This window comes from Eretmochelys imbricata, chromosome 3 (assembly GCF_965152235.1).
Source record: "Eretmochelys imbricata isolate rEreImb1 chromosome 3, rEreImb1.hap1, whole genome shotgun sequence".
Classification (NCBI taxonomy): Eukaryota; Metazoa; Chordata; order Testudines; family Cheloniidae; genus Eretmochelys; species Eretmochelys imbricata.
In genome coordinates, this window is record NC_135574.1 from 163,366,589 (window position 1) to 163,383,084 (window position 16,496).

A 16,496-nucleotide genomic window follows, 5' to 3' on the forward strand; every position below is an offset into this window, starting at 1 on the left:
CCAGGTGAGGGGAGAGTGGGCTGCAGCCTGAGCCCCATTGCCCCAGGTGGGGGTGCAGCTCAGGCTTCAGCGCTGAGTCCCAGCAAGTCTAATGCTAGTTCTGGCGACCCCATTAAAATGGGGTCATGACCCACCCTGGGTCCTGACCCACAGTTTGAGAACCGCTGATCTAAGTGATCATAAACTATCTTGCAAATGTCCAGAATAAAATACACAATAACTCTTCTTAACTGGACTCTATGATTATGTTTAAAAATTGAACCGTATTACATTTCACTTTGATTTTCATGTTTGTGGCCCAGAAAAGAGAAAACTGACCCCTTTTTAAAAAAAGCACCTGACATGCTGTTCGGTCATGTTCTAACTGCAATGTATGCATGTTCCAGTTACTATTTGGAACATTATCCAGGGCTAAATGTTACAGTAAAAAAGTCATGATTAATAATAACAAAAATAATTACCCAGAAAGTGTGTTGCTCAGTTTGAGTTGCAGCTCCTTACCACAGAAGTCCATATAGCTCCTGCGGACTGTTTCAAAATGTTGTTTTTCTGGGTTTGTTTGCTTACTTGGACATCACTAAGAAATTGAGACCCACCACATCATGATTCTGAACTTTCTCCTTCCCCAAGTTATGGAGCGTTTGGATCTGAAGTTTTGGTTAAGCCTGCTATAAAAATAGTAACCAGCTCTGCAGTTTGGCTCTGAAACAGGCTCCTGAATCCTTGCAAAGTTTTCGGTTTTTGGAATCGGAGGATTTTATTCTAGTAGGACTGTCCCAGAAAGTTTGACATAGGACACTGGTGGGGAAAGCAGAAAAAAACAAATCATTTGCTCTATATCTGAAAGAAAGCTAAGAAAAGAGTGTGACTGATGTAAGACAGGGTCAGAATGAATTTAGGACAAACACAGGTTGTGTACAGCACCTGCTATAACAGTTCCAACACATAAAGTGCCTTAGGGCACAGCTAACACCTTATCACCTGCAAAGACCACAATCAAGACAAAGCAAAACATACTTTGACAAATACTACACTCCTTGCTCAGTCTTGACAAAACCCCATTGAAATGAATGGGAGTTTTGCTTGTATCAGGAATGATTAAGGACTGCAGGATTTCAGCTCATTGTTAGCAAAAGTGACACAGTAAATACACAATTTTAAAAGTCCTCCTGGACATACAGCAAACCCACTTATTTTAATTGTGTGAAGTTGTCCAGGGTTGCTTTGCTCCCCAGAGCTTGGCACTAGCTCCAGTGAAATGTGATGCCATTGGTTTTCAGTAAAGGGTTCTTTCTGCAGGGCTGCAAACAGAGATCAGCTGCTACTGTGTATACACAACTAGGGAGCAAATCAACCAGCACATTTAAGCAGCCTTTTTAACCCTGAGACTTTCCAAGATTTCTTCTTTACACAGGAAGTTTCCTTTCTATTGTCCGATTTAGCATTTTGCTCATGTAATCAGATCAGAGCTAGGATCATTGCTGCACAGTAGAAAGACTTCCTTAAGACATTTGTCCTTGAAACTGCACCAAACTCTTGGAAGAACCCAGAACCTGTAAGTATGTATGATTTAGGCAACAATAGCACAGTGCAAAGCTGCAATCAACCATTATACAATATCCGATTAGCAGTGCAGTAGGGATTTTTTTTCCAGACGTTATGTTACATTCTTTTTCAATTCGTTCTGAGGAAACAAATCAATTCGGGCTTCTGATACAGTGACTTTGCAGTAGATGAGCTAGTAATATGTTTGATTTAACTGTTTGTTGCTCTCCTGTATCTTGTGGGAGAATTATTGTAGCCAGCAAACAGTAGAGAACTTTTCTTATAGTATTAGGCATTATAAATGTGTGTCGTCTCCATCTTGTAAATAAGTTTTTGTTTGTTTGTTTTTTCAACCGCACCCCACAACGAACAGTAAATAACAGGACAAGTAGAATTAGTTCACGTAGTCCTTAAGAGCAATAAAACATATTAGTTTGCTGGCTTAATTTACTAGTAAAGAACATTCTACTGTTGTTTTGTCTTAATTGAATTCTACTCAGTGCTGTCTATTCTGTTTTTTACTATCTTGTCTGTGTCTGTTCAAGTTACTTTGCTGGGACTGCAGTGTGGTTAGACCTGTGTTTAAGCATTATTTATATTCCAGGCACATGCCTGGTAAAATAAGTGCTCAAGATTTAAAAGCTTAAAAAAGGATAGTTTTATTAGCCTTGAAAGCTAGAGAAGGCACAACATGGATGAATGTCAGATGTAGACCATAGAACCTAACTCTCCTATGCACTAAGTCAGATCTCAACACCTTCACTCTTGCAACTACAACTAATAAAAGCCTTGAGCTCCCTTTCTATAAATTTTTAATATGCAACAATACTTATGTTTATAAGATTAATTTCTCCTAGGTTAGCCTGATTGATAGCTGGATTGTGGTTTCTTAAGAGCTTTCTCCATGAAACTCACAGAAGAGCTGCATTCCATTTAACTAGTGAATGTAAAAACTGGTAACCATGGATTCAGCCACCACTAACTGCCGGGTGCAATGACTTGTTGTAAACAATACAAATGAGCCAGGGTAGCAGAATCAACCAGACATGAAATGATTTTAATAGAAATTACGGTAAAGGTCATGTGACACCGTATCAGCTTGTATTCAGTATTAAAGGGAAAGTATTTCAATTTTTCAGGTTCAATTTAAACTGTATATCTCCACCAGCCCCACTGTTGCACTAGATCCACTGAAGGGGAAAAAACACTCTCAGGAAATGTTTCTGTTTAATTTCATATTATGACTTAGGCCATGATCCTGAAAACACCTATGCACATGGTTAACTCCTGTGAGTAGTCCCATTAAACTAAAAATCAGTGTGACTACTCATGCTTACAATTAAGAGTATGCATAAGTATTTGTAGGATCAGGCCCTTAGTGGGTAAGTTACTATACAAAAGATCTTTGTAATTTAAAGAAACAGTCAATTAATGCTTAAATTAAATTGCAAAATAGAAGTTTTGGTATTTTGATAAGAAGGATAATAGGTTATATCTATCGTGGAGGTTTTAAGTGTTATGACTTTCATTTCTCATTCACCGTTTCCCAATCCCTAGTCTTAATTTATAGCCTCTGTCTTTTGGAGAATTGATTAAACCAATGGTGTCAGCTAGTATAATACTGCATGATGATAGGCACATGCAGATCGTGTGAGCAGTGTGTGTCTTATCTCAAGATTTTCCATCCCACCAAACCTTTGCTGACTCCTGACTGTCATGTGCCTCATCACTCACAAATTCTAACCTTAACCAAATCCCTTTCCATGTGTGTATATGTAGACATGTGTGTCTGTATGATCATTTCCCCCTTCCTCAAAGCCTACAACATTCAACTATTATCCTCCATTAATCTAGGGTGCTTCCCTTTGCCACGCCTGTGCTAACCATGTAGAGTTTGTAAAAACAGAACATAATAATAAAACCAAACAAAAATACCCAAGAACTTTGTCAGATAACAACTCCAATGATTGTAAAACTAAGTCCACAACTCTCACATCCCAAAAAACCCTCCCCTAAGAACTTTAACCCTCTTCTATTGTTTTTGTCACCCCTCTATCAACTCTCTGTGGTTTCTTGTACTTATGTCATAATGTTATTTGGATGAATGCAACTGTAAGCTCCTTGAGCAGGGAACTTGACTTATTTCTATGACTGTAAAGTGTCACACACAGCTGTGTCATATCAGTAATGACAATATATGGAGATTTCAGCCAGGAAGTGTTTTGTATTATTTATCATCACCCTGTTAGAATTGACCAGCATATGTCAGGCGCACAGGGTTACAATTAAAAAGTATATAGCTAGATAAAGGGACAAATCCTGTTTGCTTTACTCTTTTGAGTAGTCCCACTGACATCAGTGGGACTCCTTGTGTGCATAAGGAGAGTAGGATTTAGCCCACATGTAACAATAACAGGCCACTCACTACATATAGGCCCTGTTAGTCCGACTTCTATTGAAAAGAAGTGCATTTGAAAGGCAAGTAAAAGGAGAGCTCTCTGATTAGATAGGTATGTCAGAAAAATCTGTCAAATACAACAAAGACCTTTGTCATTGTTTGAATTGTGTAAGTGTTAAGATTTCAGTAGCGCACAGAAAAGAGGGGGGAAAATATGATTTTTGAGACAAAATAGTATTTTAAAAATGTGCAAATCAGGCCCTAACATACCTCCCCCCCCCTCCAAAAAAAGGGTGATTTAAGAGTGAAGATACAATACAACTTTTCATGCACAGACTGACAGAGATCTAGAATTAAATTAAAATGTTCGGAGAAGAATCAAGACTATTATCCAAATAAATTATAAAACAGTACTGCCTCCCCCCTAACGTGTGTTAATTATTCAACAAAAAAACAGGAAATACATTCATATTATTGGGCCTGGCAGAAGCAGTGATCTTTTGAATGTATCAAAGAGGTCTCCGTCTAGAAGATAACAAAGAATTCAGGATCAGACATGTGCAGTATGGCTTCAGGGACCCTGTAAACATGGGGCAAGTGACCGCCTTCCTTTGTTTCAAGTGGGTATCTTTACTGACGGTGACATCAGTTTTTCTCTATCTGATGTACTTTGAAGAAGATATTGGATTTATGACTTAAAACTTTGAGAAGTTAGAGAATGGGATGACAAAGCACTTTTTCCAACAGGCAGAATTGGAAAGTTTTCCTGTCACTGGTCCAGGATTCATAGACAAAAGTGATGGGCACCAAAAAGAACCTACACAGAAAGAGAAGTCTATTTTGAGCCGAAGTTACCAGAAAACCTCTTTGCATACTTGAAACTGAGACGCAGACACATAACACTTAGTGAAGATTCAGGGCACACAAGTTTTTTCTTTTCTTTTCTTTTCTTTTTTTTTTTTTTTTTTAATCGTAGAACACAAGATAGAGCACATTTTTAGTACACACTGAAAGTAATCAATGATTACCATTAAGTATTAATAATTAATAATATAGTTGATGGCAGCCTTGCATCTTGTAAACATCCCTACAGCTGATCTGCAATTAAAAAAAAAAGAAACAAATCTGTTGGGATGGGTAGTCCAGCTGGTTTTTTATTTTAACTGAACTTTTGCTACTTTTTCAGTGTCTAGGGTACCAACATGTTAGCACTTGAGGAATGTTTGTTTTTGATTTTTTTGCATGTGAAAATACCAGATGGACAGTCCTGATAACTATACGTTCCTGGTCATGTTAGTGTAAGCTTCTGCAAACTGAGTCAAAATAGGTTTGGAAGTACCACCTGGAGGGATGAGAGAGTGATTCAATATCCAAGCTCACTCAGTACTTGGCTTGTTCTGTGGAGGCTGCCAAAAAGGGTAAAAAATGTGTTGGTGACTTTTAAGTGGGCGCCTGACTACCAGGGACTGGACTGAAGCCACAAATTCATTTCATATGGACCACTAAGCAGCCATCACCAAATATCTAGTCATCAAATATTTCAGAACATTGCTATTTAAATTCCTACATGTTTCAAATATTAACAGTATTTATAACAATACAGTATTTGTAGATTCAATTTCTAATGTGGTTTTACAGCACAACTTGTATGGATAACACAGGCCTTATCCAACTGAAGTCAGTGGAAGGCTCCTGTTGACTTCAGTGGGCAATGAATTGGGCCCATAATGATTTCAGTTGTCTTTTTTTTTTTTTTTTTAATTTCTTTTTGCTTTTCAAATTTACTTCTTTTCTGGGGTCATCAAAGGTGTTATGTTCTGCAGGACAATAAAATTGTCTTGTGGTCTAGAAACAGAGTAATAATCAGAACCAGCTGGATTAAAATTAACTTCTTCTGACTTGAGCACGTGTTTGATTATGCTGAAATATTCTTCCATTGTTTGTCTGTACCAGATGATAAACTGGCATAGACAAACAGTGCCAGACTGGCCATCAGGATTCTGCATGCACACGCTTTCTCTTTCCTGATAAGGCTTTAGTGTTTTGTAGTTAAAACTGGGCTGTTGGACCTGTTTAGTCTTATGCTAAGAATTTCAAAAGTGACTAGTGATTTTTGGGCACCTCTCTTATCAGGGGCTGAACTTGAGACCCCTTTAAAGGGGCCTGATTTTTCCGAGGATGGGTGGTGCTTAGGGCTTTCTGAGAATCAGTCCCCTTTAAGGGGTCTCAAGTTGGGGACCCAAATCGCTAGTCACCTTTGAAGATCTTGGCCTTAAGCTTTTTCAGAGCCGTAGCTGGATGATGACTTGGCTTGGAGTGGTGTTTTGTGAAGGCAAAATGAAACAATGGCTCAGAAGTAGCTGAGAAGGTGATCCTATGCCAGCACTGATTTTTAGCTCTACTTGTGCTATTTCATGTGTTCTAGCAATATCTACTATTTTATTCCAGCTCAGTGTCTTGAGTTATCATCAGACTTTCATGTATTTTTGTTCAAATAGGCCCAGACACTGTCGTGTCCCAAACTGATGTCTCCTTAAACTGTCTTTAGCTAATAGCTTTACCTCTGTCACATACTGCTCTATGAGTTCATTTGGACCTTCTATATTATTATACATGTTATAGCTTTTGTGGGGTCATATTTATCGAACCTATTGTAATATGGCTTCAGTTCTTTCTTTCTTTCAACTGACCTTTTTTATCCACATTTTTATAAATGTCTTTTACTTTTCTCTCCAGTCCAGATTAACAGGTAACAGCCTTTTCCCTCCTCATCTCTGGATTTCAGGCGACCCTGAGAAATGAACTTTTCCCTCTCCTCATGAAGGTTCCTGCTTTTCTAGTTCATCTTGAGTAGCTGAACTGGGTAGATATTTTTTTTCCTTAGGTTGCATCTACACTTCTAGAACTTCTTATAGCTGTGGCCTTGTCTACACTAGTGCAGTAAGTCGACCTAAGTTATGCGACTCCAGTTACGTGAATAACGTATCTGGAGTCGATGTAGCTTAGGTTGACTTACTGCGGTGTCTACACTGCGCTGCATCGATGGGAGATGCTCTCCCATTGACGTACCTTATTCTTCTTGTTCTGGAGAGTGCTCTGCCATTGATTTAGTGGGTCTTCATTAGACCCACTAAATTGACCCCCGCTGCATTGATTGCAGCAGTGCTGATCTACCAGTAGTGTAGACATGGCCATACAGTGTTATTGTTTACTTCCATGGGTATAATCCTGTGAGCGACAACTCTGAACCTAAGAAATTATTCTATTATTATTTATTATTTGTACTAGGGTAGTGCCTGCTGGCCTAGAAGTTATGCAAACAGACAGGGGTGCTGGAACAATTTGTATAGTGGGATGCTGCTGATGGAAACCATGTGTTGGTTATTACTACTTTAAGTCAGGGAGTGTGGCAGCAGCCCCAGCATCCCTAGTCCTAGCACCACTGCAAACAGATAGTCTTTGCACCTAAGAGCTTGCAATTTTACAAAATTCTTGCTAGAGAGATTCTCAGGTAGTGAACAAACTTTACCTGTAATAGCAGCTCCTAAAAATAATTGCATCACAAGTAAAACGCCGTTTCTACCAAAATTTAACTGCCTATACATTTAGTTAAACAAAATTTGTAAGATGGTCTCTAATAGCTGGTGACTTCTGGTTATGTTACACACGTATTTCTAGAACAACTGTGTTATACGTAGATCAGTTAAGTTTAAGTGGTAGCGTATGTATTGTAAACTGGCCTGTAGATTTCAATCCAATAAACTCCTCTTTACAAAAGAGCATATATGAACTCTAGTGAGTTAATTTTGGTATCGTAAGACTATGCAAACTGATACACGAGTCAAAAGAAATATTTCAGTTTGGTTATTTGAATGGAACTAACTACAGCATTTCAAGGACACACTATCTTGTAAAGTCCATCAGTGGTGGTGTGTTGTATGTGATGCTCATTTTCAGAATGGATTTTCCAGATCACCCCTTTTGTTTGTGAAATACAGGCTGCAATCAGCCAAATATGTTTAGACTTTTGCTGCAGAAAGTCTTTTTCTGGTTTTCCCTGAAGATGTTAAAATTCTACATTCAGTGGCACAAATTAGATGGAGTGATATAGGTTGCATTAAAAAAAACAATTGCAGGCCAAGAGCAGCAGAAATCTGGTCACTGCTTTTAGAACGTCAAACTAATGGTTAACGTATGTATGGTTAATGCATGTAGCCAACAGAAAACGCATGCTGGTCAGCAGATGCTCTGTCTTGGTAACTGCCAGAACACTTACTGCGGCATGTTTGCTAAACCCTATAGACAGCACCTCTGTTCATTGGGTTACTCATTGAGCTTTTAATAGTCAACTTAATTTTAGTTAAGGTTCAGTTTAGTAACTCTAGAAATTAATGGAAAATATTCTCCGTGTTAAACTGGTAAACTGTATTAAACATGATATGCATAGAGGTAAAAGATAAAAGATCAATTCCTATGGATCCTATAGTCACAAGCTTTTAAGGATAAATTACAGAAACTTGTAATTATTGTGGGTAATCTTGCAGAAAATTAAATCTTGAGTTTGCATGTGTGAGGAAGTTTGGTCTCCTTTGCTCACCATAGCTGTGTTTAAAAGCAGCTCTCTGTAGTGTGGGCTCCTTGGTTACCTGTCAGGATTGGTGTTTCACTTCACTGCAGGTAAAATGCTGTTTCTAAGGCTGGCTAAATCCCTGGCAAAAGCAAGAGGTCTTATTGTCAAGGCATGTTTCTGAGACCTGTAGTTCTTACTTTCTCTCTTTGAAAGTGGCTTTAGAACCTGCTGAAGTTTACAAGGTAAGAGGGAAAGTCTGTTGTTTGACTCTTTTCAGATATATTTTTTTATTGGTTGTTTCATGGTTTCAGACTCCTGGTGGAATACAAATACAAACCACAGGCAAGACATTTTGTCCTACTTAAATAAGGTCTAATTTAACTGCAGAGGGCCAGTTATTACCCGATAGATTGAAACACTGGGGACTATAAATATAATTAAGAACTGGTTTTAAAAAAAAAAGACAAAGGCACAGTATGGCAACAAACAAAAAGCAGCAAGAGGTTTTTCTGTTAATTTTATCAAGGGAATGTTTTAAAGTGCTCACGAAAGATGTCTGTCTGGTGTCCCTGGAGAATAAAAGCCTCTGTTTCCCACAGGACAGGTATTACAAGGAGATTTGCAGTGCAGACTTTCTCACATTGTCCTTTATGGCCTTGTCTACATTAGGATTTTTCAGCCCCATTAATCCCAAAAGGTGCAGCCCCATTGTGGGAGAGGTATACTATAAATTTAGCAGGTCTTAGATTTGACTATTCCAAGCTGGTCTAGCATCAGATACTTAGGTTGTTACCAAAACTGAAATGGAAGATATCAAGGCGTTTAAAAATCTCACTAGAAATAAATGTTCTTAGCAGCAAAAGAAAGCATATATTAGCAGTAAGGGGTACTCCAGACTTACCAAGGGGTGGGATAGTCTTTCTCACAATAGCAGATGCAATTCTGCTTCAGACAGCTGAAAAGAATTCACTTGGGAAGAGCTGCATGCTTTACCCATGTCATAGACGGTCTTTAGATCCTTCTATTTTATAATCTTGCCCATCACATTATGTGATTTCTGCATAGCAATTGAGATATCTGCAGTGATTTTATTAACTATTAAAAGTATTTGCTTTGACTAACAAGGAGAGAATGTGTTTTAGTTCTAACGATCAGTGGACAGGGAGTTAAGACTTTTGGACACTAATAATAAAATAGATCTATAAATAGGGATGATGATGATAATAATAATAAATATCTACCTTGTAGGAGTATTGTGCAGTTTAGTTAGTGTTTCTAAAGTGCTTTGGGCGTCTTGGGCGAAAGGTGTTATAGACATACAAAGTATTTCTCACTGATATAAGGCTGTATTTAGGCTCCCTTTTTAATCACTTTTATTTATAACAAAACCTTGAATATCAGTTCCAGCACGGTTAGCTACCATAAATGATGTGCTAATGAGGATGGAGTATAGGTCACAAGCCTGCAAATATGTGTGAGGAGATGGTGAGCTTAACTTACCAGGTGAAGGAAAGGTTAGTATACCAACTGCATGAACACTTCAAAGCGTGGAGATAGTTTGCTGCACTAACTTAATTATCTGTGCTATAGATATGTTTGACAAACATATCTATAGCCCAGATACTATTACTTCACAGTGGGAGATAGCAGAGTGCTTCTGTTTGGTTGGCAGTTTACTGAATCCTTCCTTCTGCTTACCTCCATTACTCTTTTCAAGGACTTTCCCCCCTCCCCTTAAGCCATTTGATGAAAGGAAACTTATTCCTTTTTTGGTAATGGCAGAAAATATTTTAAGGAAGGTAGCATGCAGCCAGATAGGATGGATTTAAATGATTCTTAACTGAGACTGATAAGAATTAATTTTCTTTTTAATCCATTGTTAACTGAGCACCTAAGTAAAAGCTGTCTTTCCCACCCCCACCATCCTTCATTTCTTCACTGAATTGTGTTTTGGAGCCAGTTTTGTTTCTCCATGAAAGAATGCCTCTGATCATTATATAATGCTGTAGTATGCTTTTGAGCAACTGAATGTTGTGGACTTTTCTGCAAATGGTGAGATCTGAAATGTAAAGAGGGAGCATTACCAACACCACTCATCCCAGCAAAATTGAATGAAGTGCCCTGTTCTCTGTCACTGAAATGTGGCCTGCTGTAAGGCTGTTGGTAAGCTGTGGGCTTTAATAGGTAGAGACTGTGGGGAACCTCTCCGCTTTATATCCTTTCCCCGTCTGTAAGGTCTCTTACATAGGAAGGTACTGTTTTTTTAAATATGGTTATTTTAATACTGATCCTCTGAGGTTGGCAGGTAGATGAGGAAAGAGAGAAGATCATGACAACATGCTAAAAAAAGCCAAAATGTTCTGTGTAAATAAAAATGGAGTAATATAAGAATAAAGCAAATGAAATGAATTCATACACAAGGGGAATCCATTTTAGGAAGGCTCTTAATTCCAGTGCTAGATTACCCATTGTGGAAAAGTGAAAAGCGTTAACTAAAAGAGGCACTACAAGTTTCCCTTTAATTCAGTGAATTCAGTTGCCAATACTTCTAACCAGAGAGAGCCACCGGTAAAATCTAGATTTTTTTTTTTTTTTCCCCCAGTACAACTATGCCTTGGTTACAAACACAGACACAGAGGTTGGATATGTATTTTTTTTTGTATGTACAAAAAGATTATATTTTGGTTATCTCTCTTGTGTCAGTTGCCCATGTATACTTAATACTGAATTTTGTTATTCAACAAAGACTCAAAATCCAGAGACACAGGCCAAATTCTGATCTCAGTTACAGTGGTGTAAATCTGGAGTAAATCCATTGCCGTTAGTGGACTTACTCCAGATTTCCGCAGGTGTATCTGAGACCAGAACTTGTCCAATGATCAAGTCAGTAATTTTCTGATCTGAAAATGCAGTTGATAAGGCATGTTTTACTTATATGTTCTGTACTAAATCTAGTGCCTGACAGTTCTTAAGAAAAGCCTCAGCTAAACTGAAAGTGAAACTTTCAGTTTATCCAGGTTTTTATTTGTTGTGGGTTTGTTTGTTTTTTTGTCGGATTGAATTTCATAAAGAAACTATTGTATTGTAGGTTTCAGAGTAACAGCCGTGTTAGTCTGTATTCGCAGAAAGAAAAGGAGTACTTGTGGCACCTTAGAGACTAACGAATTTATTTGAGCATGCTGTAGCTCACGAAAGCTCATGCTCAAATAAATTCGTTAGTCTCTAAGGTGCCACAAGTACTCCTTTTCTTATTGTATTGTAATAATTCCTACAAGCTTTGGCTATTTCTTTGGGGGGGGGGGAGTACTGACCTTTCCCTATTTTTAATAAAACCTCTATGATATTGCAGGAATTTTTTATTTTGTGTTGATGGTCAGGGAAATTCTATTTTCTTCTGTATATAAGAGATTTGAAAAGTCTTTGGGATGATGAAAGTAAATCAAATTTATAGGCCTGATTATCCTCTCACTCTTGTGTAACTGAAAGGAAGATCATGTCCTATGTGCTATATTGCCTATATATGCAATGTTACATGGAATAAAATAAGTGCATTGTGATCTATTAATTTAAGCACAAGATATTTGGAACAACAAGTTAATAAAAGCAAGCGATCAATTGTAAATTTATGAGGCAAAATATTGCCCTTTGGTGCACATGTGCATCTCCCCTTGCCAGTCAAGATGTGCATACACCTAAAGGAAGTAGTGTGGTCCAGTGGATGGGACAAAAGACTGAGAGTTGTGGCTCCATTCCTGGCTCTATCTTTTGTAAAGCGCTTTGAGATCTCTGGATGAAAAGTGTTATAAAACAGTTAAGTATGGTTAAGCCTGCTCCGTTAGACAGTTGGCTTTATTGGTTTTATTTATTTTATTTTATTTTCTGGTTTGTGCTTTGTCTGAGAAGAGACTACTAAGAAAGCCCTTTGTGCTTTAGCACTGGCATTTTCCTTTGGCCTCCTTTTTCTTGCTCATGCCAGTGCTACTGAAAGTTAAGGGACATGGCATTTATTTACATAGAGTGAAGTTACATAAATAACAAGCATATTGTAATAGATCATCATTAACATGAACAAATAGTATTTATTTATTTATTTCAAATACCTCTGAAATAACTCCAGTCCCTTCCAGTATCGCTATGCAGATGTGACAGGAACAAACACTCTTCCCCCTTAGTATTCATTTGCCTGGGACTACTCCTGTGTACTTGAAAAGATCCATCCCAGTCCCTTTTCCAGATCAAGGCTACTTCAGTGGCAAACAGACGGAACTTCATGGAGGTGACAGAAAACCAATGGATAGCACCTAAATTCCATCCACCACAGATCTGACCAGCAATTCCTTACTGTGTCACCCCACATGGCATTGGAAAGCATAATCTCCAAGGAGTTCTATAAATACAAGCTAAGATCCCTGAGAGCTGATCACGATCTGGAAGGAATAATATGTGCAGTGTATTGTAAGAAATTACCAGCTCCCTGGAAAGCTCACAACACAATCTTTCTGCATAGATTTCTCTTCTGTGTGAACCTTATGCACCTCACCTATCTCCTTGTTTCCTACAATATGTCGTTGTTGGTCAATGCAGTTTTTTCAAACACCTTCCTAGTAGTCATATTTTTCTTCTCATTCCTTCCTTAAATGTCAGCCATAGAGTTAGAAAGCAGTGTGTATAATAATTGCTTCCCCGTCATTCCCCCTTTTCCTGTAGCTTGGTTTTCTCCAGCTGTGCACCATAATTTTGAAAACTACTTTTCTGTTGCACCCAGGACTCAAACAGATGCCCACAAAACTATTTCTGCTTCCTTGCCTATTGGGTATCTGCTGCAGAGAGAACATAAACACAGAAATAACTGCCTGACCTTGTTCCTATTCTGCGCCTCCATTTGTGGTTTAACACTGTATAAATTCACCAGAATGCCACCTGTTTTTGCTTAATCCTCTCTTTGGCAAGTCCAGCTGTGCACTTGAGGAACCAGTATTGTGCCAAAATCTGCTGGGTCAGAACATGTATGGAAAAAAAGATCCTCTCCTAGAACATTAAATATAAGGACTGGATATTGTTCTAGTTCTGTCTTGCAGACGAGGACCATTCTCTTTTTTAGAATTGCTTAGGCATAGTGAATGTGTAGGCTACCGAGTCATTGAATGTTATATTATCCTGCAATTGCATGATTTCAGCTACTCATTTTTGAAGGAGGCAGTCCATATCAGTGGTCAAGTAGCTCCTCCAAAATGCTATTTGACAAGAAATCAGTCTTGAAAATACCCTTGTCCAGAGTTTCCAGAAAGTCCATAAGCACTTGATGCATGATGGATTCTTTCTTTATCAGGCATCTGCTTCCTTTTCCTATCTCAATTCTCCAGTGATTTTTTTTTTTCTTCTGTAGTAAGAGGCAAGCAATATATTCCATATGCCGCCAAGCTTTGTAAAGAATTTTACTGCTGGCAGTCTCACAGCTGCTGAGGAATAGTCCAGGCCTTGCTCATAAAGTGACACTAAGCACAAGAGTATTCCATTGGGATTGACCATGTATTTTCCCTCACCTTTTTTCTTTCTTGAAGGAAATATGTTAACGCCTCCTAACTACATGCCTAACAGATGCTGGCAGCCACCAGTTTCCATAGCAAAGCCCCTTGGCCACAAAGCATCTAAAAGAAATCTGGAATTAGACAAGTTCATCTTTGCTGCGACCTCAGCAGCAGACCATCTCAATCAAGAGCAGTGGAAATGAGAGACTAAGCAATTGGCTTAGCAACGCTAAGAACCTGTTTGGCCCTGAAAGAAATATGCAGGCATAAACACTTCAGAATATAAAACCTTCGATACTTAGGGACAGGTTTCAAAGGTGGTCAGTGTTCTGGGTGTTCTGTACTTCTGAAAATCACGTCCTTAGTTTCTGACTGTGGATTGCTTGAACAGCTACTGAAAGAGCACCCTTCAAAATATGCAGAATGACCTCCAGCTGAGACAAGCTTAATATAGCTCCTGCTGGCTCAGCCAGGTGGAACCTTTCCTTTTGGCTCACCCGATTTGCTGCCCGCAGACCATGAAAGGCCCTGGGAGTAGGCTGCGGCAATGTGTGGGGACACGTGGCTAATACAGAAACAGGATGGGACACCCTGCTAATTGGTTAAGTTCTAGTCTAGTGTGTGGCCACAAGTTATCAGGTACAACAGATTCCTCAGGTGATTACAGTGGGTGGCCAAATTTGCCCCTCTAAACAATAGTTTAAGGAACATAACGTGCTTCAGATATGCTCTTCTGAAAACAGTAGCCAGGCCTCCGCACACTATGGATGCCTGAAATAAACAGCAACGCTTCTTCCTCCTGAAGTATCCTCACAGAAGTTCACTGGTAGATTTTTATTAGCTTCTACAATGCCCTGTGTTGGAAAGTAACAGTAGCTTGTGAAAAATATGGTTGGGGCTTCTGTGACTTCCACGAGGATCTCCCTTAGATATGGGATATGAAGGGATACTTGCAGAACCAGCAGAATTCAGGCACATTTTGTCAGAAACAACTACCAAAATGTAGCATGGTATCACATCTCCAGAAGCACAGAGCAGATGGAAATATCTTCCTGTATATTGACTTGTGTTACTCTGATGAAAGGCATTGTTTCTCTCCTGCTGTCGAGCCAGCTAGCCCCCAGCAGCTGACAAAAATCTCAATCTGCAGGACATTACCAATGAAGTTCAAATGACCACATGCTTTAAAGTAAAATGTATTGGCTGTTATAACCTGCACCAGCAACTGCTTGAACTCACTGGTCCAAGCTCATCCCTAGTGTAACACAACTGAAGTCAATGGTGTTCTGGCAGGTTGAAGTCAGTCCGCTGAATTTACCCATGGGGAGGTGAGAATTCATTTTCCAAGAAAGAACTCAAGACCCTAGTGTCTGTGCTGGCCCTGGACCATCTGTTTTTATTCTTTTACTCCAAATTCATTAGCTTCTTCACCAGTGTCTTCTACTTCACTTTCTGATGTGACGATGTCTACTGGGCCCTCCAGAAACTAATCCAAATTCAAGATCCAGAGTTGTATACAGTACTCTGATAAAAGATGTGGCTATTGAAGGTGTTGCAAAATATTACAGTCCAGGAGTCTGTTTTTATCCAAAAAATGTAGTTTTGTAAACTTAGATTGTCAGTGCAATCCTGACAACTAAAACCATACAAGTTTTCCAGCAACAATTTGAAAAGCAGTTTCCATATGGGCCCTTGTCTTGATGGGGGTGTTTGACTGCAAAAGCATGCAGTTCCTTGATTAGAAAGATGCAAATGAAACCGAACTCAAAAGAGAGTTGATGTAATCATTAACTGACTCACCTTCTGGATGTGACAAGTGATGAATCAGCGTAAACTTGCCTGAAGCTTTCTTCGGGACAATACCCACAGGGGAAACCCTCATACGCTCAAGTGGAGCGTTATCAAACAGACCCACTATTCTCCCCACATGCCAGTTCTTTTCTATCTTGCCTCTAGCCACCTGAGGACATATAACTGCTGATCTCAGCTTCCTTGCCAACATTTCATCTTGGGGCCTGAGTAGGATGGGTTAAATCTTCCACAAAACCTTTACACAGCAATTTGTGTGTGTGTGTGGTGTGTTGTTTTTTCTTTTTTTTTAAACTTGTCAGCCTATTTCAACAACCAGGAAAACATTTTATCTGCCCTCACTGGAATTTCAACCCTTGGCTTTTTCCACTGTCTTGCTTTGATTTGGATGACTGCTTGAAGCACCTGCTAATGGCCTGGAGCATTCATGCCTAAATTTGCAGTTTCTGTACCACTCACAATCAAACTGTTAGTAAACAGCCTTCTGGAGCACCTGCTGCATTATTTGGGGCAAGGAATCTGTTCTCTGTTTGCTGATGAAAGCATTTTGTACAATGCTGTCTTTCTCTATTCCATCCCAGTCTGTCCCATCCTCCACCTAAATTGCACACTGTACCTCAGCCACACGTTGGCCTTAAAAGTAACA

General features: G+C 39.0%; 1 protein-coding gene across 1 annotated transcript in view; it reads left to right on the forward strand.

Moving 5' to 3' along the window:
* The first annotated feature begins 1,463 nt into the window (after positions 1–1,463).
* ESRRG (estrogen related receptor gamma) overlaps positions 1,464–16,496 on the forward strand; it is a 437,341-nt gene continuing 422,308 nt past the window's right edge. Inside the window, exon 1 of the mRNA XM_077811943.1 lies at positions 1,464–1,555. The gene's annotated coding sequence lies outside the window, so the exon portion shown is untranslated. The remainder of the gene's footprint in view (positions 1,556–16,496) is intronic.